Source organism: Trachymyrmex septentrionalis, unplaced genomic scaffold (genome assembly GCF_001594115.1).
Source record: "Trachymyrmex septentrionalis isolate Tsep2-gDNA-1 unplaced genomic scaffold, Tsep1.0 scaffold97, whole genome shotgun sequence".
Taxonomy (NCBI): domain Eukaryota; kingdom Metazoa; phylum Arthropoda; class Insecta; order Hymenoptera; family Formicidae; genus Trachymyrmex; species Trachymyrmex septentrionalis.
This window is the reverse complement of record NW_017306160.1, coordinates 491,983-501,118: the sequence shown is the minus strand read 5'-3', so window position 1 is coordinate 501,118 and position 9,136 is coordinate 491,983. Positions and strand designations below refer to the sequence as shown.

Here is a 9,136-nt window from a genome sequence, read left to right as displayed (position 1 = left end):
TATAAAATATAAAAAAGTTCTATTTTGAATATATGATTTTTTTAAAAAGATTTCTAAGTTATTTTTGCATATCTCTCTCTCTCTCTCTTAACTCCGAACGTTCTTTGTAGTCTTATGCTTAAATCTACATATCGACAATAATGGAATTGGTTAGAAATTAATAGAAATCGTTGACAAAGTATACCCCTCAGTAGGCACTAAAAGCACGATCTGGTAACGCACTAAGTGCGAAATACGGTACAACGTGGTAAATATAACGTTGATATAATATAGATACAATATATGAGAGAGAGAGAGAGAGAGAGAGAGAGAGAAAGAGAGAAAGAGAGAGACGTAGGGAGAGAAATGTCTAGACTTCCAACCAGCGGTATAAAGTTAATCAGCTTGCAGTTTCTGTCGATGGAAACTTCTGGAATCACAGAGCAAATTTACACCAATTATGGCCGCAGAGCAACGCACGTGGAGAGATTGGTAGAAATGACAGAAATATCTCCAACACATCGTGCATAAAATATTCCAGTTTGAATATTTAAAAGTACTTTTTCCCGAAAGGTAGGTATAGAGTATGACATGAAAAAGCAAGTGAGTCGGAAAACTCAAATTAATTATCCTCTTCCTCTCTCTCTCTCTCTCTCTCTCTCTCTCTCTCTCTCTCTCTCTCTCTCTCTCTCTTCTCCCTTTTTTGAAATAATTGTGATCTAAACTCCGATAACTGTATAGCTTCATTATACATAAATGAAAATTACAACTGAAATAATGACAGTATATAAAGCCGAAAATATTTAGATAACACTCGCCATAATACGATATGATTATTGAAATTATTTCACACTTATATTATCATCATATTTGTAAATAACTCTAATAAATTGAATAGTTTGTTGACGATTTAAAAATACTTTACAATCACTGCAAAGTTTCACGCGCGATAAGAATGAAAAAAATAAACCGATGATATATCAAACAGAAGATTTTCATAATATTTAAATTTTTAATATTAAATCTACATAGAAAATTTTTTTATTGGAATGTTAAATTGGATTATGTAAACGTTAACTAAATCTAAATTTTAAAGAAAATATGATCAATTTATAGAAGTATAAAAAAGGAACGATGCCGATCAGACTTACTAAAATATAGTGAGATATTGAAAAGACGACCATCGACGACAGAAATGATTTACAGAGATCGGGTGAGGTAGTTACATTCTTTAAGTTTTAACGCTTCCTCTCTGCAGATTTATAACACCGATTTGCACTCGTTATTGCACGAGAGCTCTGAAACACGCAACTTTATACTATACGATCGTAGCAGCTTGTATAAAAACAAATGGAAAAATACACGCAATTAACGCAGCGTCACCATCATATAAAGAAAGTTTATTATTAGCAGGAGTTATCCACGGATAATTTAAATCAGTTTATATTTTGTATTATCAGTTTATGTTTGGTATTATTATTTCAAAACACAATTTATGTGTGATAATTATAAAATAAAAATTGCAAATTATCCAAATTAAATAGAAATTTCTATTGTAAACTTTCAAAAGTATTGGAAGTTTTTATCGAACAAAAATATGCTGTAAATTTAAACAGTTATTATAACAACAACTTGTAACATTACAATAATATTTTGTGGTAAATTATATGTAAATCTCTAATACGCATGCACGGCACGCCAGTTGTTTTGTAAATTCACAACAAATTTCTATTGTAAATTTACAAATATTGCAAAATCACAGTAAAACGTTATATGACTTGTAAATTTACTGCACATTTTTATTGTAAGGGTACTGTAAATTCACAAACATTTCTAACAGTGAAATTCGAACGAGTTTGAAGCAAAAACGGTTGCAAAACAGAAATTTAGATTTTAGTTTTTAAATCTTTTCAGAAATTATGCTGAAGAGCTGATGGCTAATGGCTAATGAGACTGAAGGCTAAAATATTAGAAAAGCTCAAAAAGAGGTAAGTTTACCTACATGTGAATTTACATTTGAAATTACGTATTTGGATTGTAAAAAAAATAAGAATTCTCTCGTACCACACGTTACTTAATGAAAACCGCATAAGATAAAATCACTTAAACTTTGTGAACGTTCTTCTAACATCGAATAAATATACCTACATTTATTTCGAAAGAATTAACTTTTCCATAAAGAAAAGCATTTCGTTGAAACAACGCCAATTATTTGAGGTAACGACTATCCGCCCACTCTGTATAAACTGAACAAATGGCTTTGTGCCAGATCTATTCTAACCGCCGATGAGAAATTAAGACATATCATCGACTATGATGCATGCTCTCTCCGCAAAATATGAATCGTGATCGTAAATCATATCTAATGGAACGCCAAGTAACGACACACAAGCAATTAATGCTTCCTATTACGCCAAGGATAAAATAAAATGGCAATTAAGAAAGAAAGTACATGGAATAAAAACAATACGCAAATTTCGTGATGAAATTATATCTTTCTTCAATATTTATAACTCGCGAAATACTTCTAGTTCCAATTGCAATTCATTATCGCGTACTGCTGTAATTAATTGCTCTCTGAAGACTTTCTAAAATTGATAAAATAAACTATCTATACAAATAGAAATATATCTCAATTTTTCCATATGTATCATTTAGAGGTAAATAGATATTTTTTTTGTAAATTATATAATAATAAAAAAATTATTTTAATGCAAAAAATATTTACTTTCAAATTCTTAATTTATTTTAGATTAAATAAATTCTGTTTCCAATTCATGACCGTAATATAAGTAATATAGAATAAAAAAATCAATAATAAAAGTTTAATAAGTATACGCAATGTGCTAATTTTATTAAATTGTCTCTATCGAATTGTCAAGACTACACATGCTGGTAAAGAATTATTTCATTATGAAGAACATACTTCATCAAAATTTCAAGATATTGCGCAGAATTCAATTAAAATCTCAAAAACAAATTCTAGATATTCAACACGATCTGCAGTTTATATATCTAAGAGTGTGTAAGCCCCTAAAGATGTGAGAATGCAAAAAGCGAATGATTAAAATTACAAGAATGATACATGTCTTACGGATGTATCAAAAAAATTAATTGACCGCAGCGTAAAATTCTATCATGCATTGCAGCTGATAATAATTGCGAATATTTCTTATTTACATCTGTTAGAAAATGGTTTTAAATACATCACAAAGAATTTAATAAACTTTCATTGATTTTGCGACGAGCAGTACTTAACAGTTATTTGCAATGCAAATACTCACAAAGTAATTATCGTTAACTGTCATAGCTTAAAATAGAAATATAGCAATAAAATGTTCCGTAAAGTATAACAAAATTTTTTTAAGTACGATGACAATTTTATAGAATAATGAAAGATTTACAAAAAATTTCTCGTTTTTTTTTTATTTATAATGTCACTCATTTTCATCTTAAAATATATCACGAATATTATACTTTAAAACTCATCTCTGTGTAAAACATCATGAATATTCTTAGGATTTCATTTTGTATATTCATCAACTGATCTTCAAGCAAAAATAATTCAAACACTCAAAAATATTATTTAAAAAATTCTTTTTAATTAGATGTAAGTTCCTTTATTATGTCGCGCTTATAACTTATAATATTTGTCAATTAGTTTTTATCAATAAAACAAAGAGATTATAATAATGGAATTTTTAAGAACATAAAATATACAGGGTGTCTCATAACTACCGTACAATATTTTCACAGTGTATTCTAGAGGTAAAGTAGAGTAAAAATAAATCCTAATACAAAAATGTCGAGGCTACAATGATTTTTTTAATTATAAGCTAACTTTATATATTTATAAAACTATTTTACTTTTATAGTCTATTATCATTTCTAAATTCTTTGGAATATTCTAAGACAAAAATCCTAATATGAAAATGTCGAGGCTATATATATACATATAATAGTTTTTTAATTACAATTTTGATCAATTGTAATTCAAAAACTATTGTAGCCTCGACATTTTTATATTAAAATTTTTTATTCTACTTTACCTCTAGAATATGCAAAAGTACGGTGATTGTAAGACGTTCTAGACGTGCTATAAATATAACAACTCATAATCTAGAATCGAAGATGATGTAAGCGATTACAGAATGGAAAAATAATGAAATGATAAAATTGCAAAAATTGATGCTAGATTTAATCATACATCAATCGAAAATCAATTCAAACAATATTGAATCGAGAATATTTATTAGCGGACAATATAATATTATACAGATGGAAATAACTGTAAAATGTACTGTAACAAAATCAAACAAAAAGAAAAAACGTTTGCACGACATATATACATGTACTTTTCCATCAATTTCATATTGAAATTTTAAGACAGTTCGAAGTTTGAAATATCGTTAGTTTTATTTATTTTCAATTATTTTTATTAAGCAACGTATAAAAAATATTGCATATAAAATAAATTTAAAAGATTATAATATATGAAGTATAAATTATTTAAATTGTAAAACTTATAGAGATTTTATCATAATTTAAAGTATATATTATATGTAATACGTATAGTATATTATATTTATTAGAAATTTATTTGGATTCTAAGTAAAAATTTAATTACTATCTTTAACATTTATATCTTATTCTGAAATGTTCAAGATTACTGCAAATTAATTATTCGATCAATACGACAAGCCAAAGATACGATCAGATATGAATTTTTATTGAATTCGTATGAAAAGATGCTAAAAAACACAATCTGCAATTAGTTGAAAACTTCCCGAGCATAGAATGTCGGTATTATTCATTTAGCTGCAACATAGAAATATCACGATTGATCTTATTATAATCGCAATAGTAAAAAATACAGCTCTTTCATTGGTAGATACCGATTTCAATTTCCTAATGCACTGTAAAAAGCAACGAAGAAGAAATCTCAACGAAAGCAAAAGTGCGATACTAATCAGCAAGTGCGCGAAAGAACCATCGAGAAAAAGTTTTTAGCTTTCGTTGCTCTTTCCGAGAATGATGAATGTTCAGTCGAAGTTTTATTAAACTTTATCAGCCATAATAAGTTGTTTAATAAAAGATGCATTAATTATTGAATATTTACTTAAGATATACACTGTTATACCAAAAAAACAATTTTTAACTGTTGGTAATTCAATCTTGAGTTAAAAATCTTTTGGGTTAAAAATAATATTTTATTATTTTTAATTTACGTATGTCAAAATATACATAAATCAATTTATTTCTTGATTAGTTTCAACGTAAACAACGTTCATATTAACGTATGTACTTAATAAATAATAAACTAAATTCTTCTTTCAATGCATTTTCTTAAATTACATTATTTAACTCCATTGTTTCAATTAAATTAATGATATATTGAGTAGAAAATGGATTTATAGAAATTATTAAACAAATAATTCAAATTGGGTATACTTTGACATTATTGAATTTAACGGTAAATTTATGAATATAATATCAAATACATAATTTTGTTTAAAAAGAAGTACGCACAATCCTAATATTTGTTTAGAAATTTCTTTAATCTTGACAATATTTGTAAAAAAATCGATCTCAATTAAATATGCCAATTTAAATTATATTATCAAAAATCTTCTAATTAAAAAAAAAAACAGCTCGAAGAGCTTATGTCTTCGAACTGAATAAAGAGAAAAGAAGATTTCCAAGGTGCTCATTAGTCTACAATAGAACGAAAATGTGCTGAACCCTTTCGATTCAGTAAGTTTCGAGGTTTCCAATATAGAGACACCCGCAATGAAATGTTTGCCTGGAAGGAGAGCTACGGAACGAATTTCTAAGTTGCGGGAAGATAGAGTGAACTAGAACCATGAAACTCGACCGAAGATTGACGTTCTATCGACGTATAGTCGTCACCTTTGTCTTTCCTCAAGTTACTCGCACGATCGTTAAACACAGCCCACTTTCCAAAGGCTTTAAACGCTCGTCTATACAGTATTATCTTAGACAACCTCAGCAACCTCGATAAACACGAAGATTCCAATTGCAAATTCCCAAAGCCACAGCATTCATGCTCAGGTCATGATATTTTGAACAAACTTTACGTGCATAAACAGTGACGTAATCAAATTCACAAGGAAGGTATAAGCGCGCTCTGTATGCGTCGACACTAACAGCTGTAATTCGCCGTAAAGAGACGTTGAAGTTTCACAGAACTGTCTAGCGAGTTGCTAGAAACTTTTGTTAAATTAGCTTAGCTACTTTAAAGCTATATCCCGAATCAAGATGAAAAACCTTTGATGAACAAGTTTCATGAAGGTAGAAATTTCGTGAACCAAGTAGCAAACGTTGTAAGACTTTCGTTAATTAACAGTAATTACAAAAAATTGACTATACGTATAAGAGAACTATACGTATTAAGAGAAATATTGAATTTTTCATATGTAGAAAACTACAATGTCGATTTTTATATTATAATTAAATACTATCACAAACAATTTTAATATTCATCGAGAACTCGTATTATCTTTTGATTCTGGATGAATTACAGATAAATTGCAAAATAATTTTTCAATATTTTATGATTAATTTTGCCGAAATATTTCATTTAATTATATAATTTTCAATGTCTAATTAATAAGCAAACTATGCCTTGCTTTGAAACATTTGACATTACACCTTGCATCTCAATAATCGATTAATAATGCGACATATGCTCGAAATACCGATACAGTGTCTATCCTCATTCATATCAATGTCACAATTCTGAGACCGACACTGCGTATATATTATATAATCGCGTACATGATGTGTCAAATTTGAACCGTCAATTTAGGGAGAAATAATCGAGTTTTAATTTTTATGCTTTTTAAAATTAATAATTCTAGTACTTTTCACATAACATTTATTTATATTCATGAATCTTTATTACTATAAGGTGAAAGCACAAGAATAGAAGCTTTTAAGCGGTTTATGCATACACGTGAATCATATCCGAGTCAAATTCTTCTTCTTTATCGATATTACGTCCGAGCGTCTATATTATGCCAATTTTATATCTCACTTATTCTGATTATTTAAAGTAAATGTATATACAGTAAACATACGAGTTTTTTCATCGATGATCTTTGACCACATATATTGCATTTCGTTCTTCCTTTGCTTTCCATATTCAATATAGTTAGCATAGCGTGAAATAGAGTAGACCACTGGAATAATGTTGTTATGCTAGCTACATGTGACGACGAAGAATAAAAATAATTTTTGCAAGCTCAGAAACAACATCGTTATATTTCCGTTATAGACGTTATTGTTTTCAATTTTATTGAATTGCTTTATGATTTTGAATTACCGTTGTAATAAATTTAATTAATGGTAAAAATTTTTAAATATCAATATCACTAATACAAAAAACACACAGGATATATTTAACAGATTTTTTTCTATTTATATTTAAAAATATTAAAAACTTTTAATAATTTTAACAAATATCAATAAACAGTGGTAAATGTATTATTTAATATACAAAGTTTATTAAACAGAAAGTTCTTTCAAATTATCTCTTAGAAATACAAAATTTATCTTGTAGAAAAATATTGATAGAATGTTAAGAGATTACAAAATAGCAAAATTTATTTTTTTAAAATTCTCGCAAAATATAATCTGACAATAAATACAGCAAATCGTGTTTTTTCATGTTAATTCATTAGAGCATTTTAATTAAAATCAAATTTTATTTAATAAATTTAAAATTTAAATATATTGAATCAATTATTACTCGTTGAATAATCATGATTTATACTAAAAAATGTAATTACTATCGGTGATTTAATCAAAAGTATATAAAGGTACATAAGTAGAAAAGATATCAATTTCAAATGAAAATTTAAAAAATTTAAGTAAAAAAAATACATGATTCATACAAATAATATCAGTGATATATTTCTTTTTAATATTCGTCAATTTATTGAAGGCTTAAAAGCTCTGGAGTACTTAATGCTCTTACAGATCAATAAATATCTAGAAATAACTCCGCTTCACTGATATAGAAGAGTTCGAAAAACCGAAAATCCGATTTGCTGCTAACACGTGATACTCCCAGACCGTAACAATGATATTATTGTTCGGCACGCGACCGCCATGCGTGACCTCGAACTTTACACGTGTTCGTAACTTCAGAATCCAAAAATCTCAGAATTTACCATTAAAGCTCTCTTTCTCTCTCTCTCTCTCTCTCTCTCTCTCTCTCTCTCTCTCTCTCATTCTCTTTTTTCATGAAACCTTAAAATAAATTGATATTTGTAGAAAGAATACGAATCACTTATCAAATTTTTCAATGTTAACCACAACTGCTTAATTTTAGTTTTAGTGAAAACATTAACAAAATTATTTTTAGGAATATTTAAATATAACATTTAATAATATTGTTTTAAATATTCCTAATTCCTAAAATGCTTATTAGATGAACAATTCAAATTTGGAACTCTCCTATCCTTTCTGTACTAAAAAAAAAATAAATTTTACATATACTTATATGCTACTACATATATTTTATTTATCTTAAATTATGTTGAACTGTATAAGACAATTTATATAACATAAGTTTGAAAACACTAGAGAGTTAATACGCTAACTATTAAATTATCTCTTCTGGATGTACTTCAAGTTTAATCGTTTGGTCATTTGAAAATTTCATCAAAGCTTTCACAAACTAACGAGATGTAACATTACATTTTTTTCAAATTTTTGCGAGTCCTGAATTTGTGTTCTTTCTCGCACTTTTCTGCATACATTGTTTATTTTCAATGTTTATTCTAGGCTCTTAAAAGCCTGAGACAATCTTCTTGCACTAAAAGCGTATTTACTTATTTCAAGATAAATGGGAAGAAAAACTTATTTTCAAGTAAAATTGAATTTGTCCTCTTTCAATATTCGTTGATTTAGATATACATATTACACAAAAAATTCTAAACAGAAATATAATTAAATTAAATTTTTGTTTTCAAACTACTAGAGAACTACTACTACTAGGTGTATAGGCATGATTCAAAATAGGTATTCAAGGTTTCTTTTTCCAAATTATTCAAAATTTTTTTATAAAAAATAATTGCATATAACAGAGCTTTAAGCTTCGAGCTCACATATCTACATAATATTCACCAGT

The 9,136-nt window shown here is 27.5% G+C and overlaps 1 protein-coding gene across 1 annotated transcript in view; it reads right to left on the bottom strand.

Annotated features, from left to right (window-relative positions):
- The window catches only part of LOC108756287, an 85,607-nt gene that overhangs the window by 16,053 nt on the left and 60,418 nt on the right, over positions 1–9,136 (bottom strand).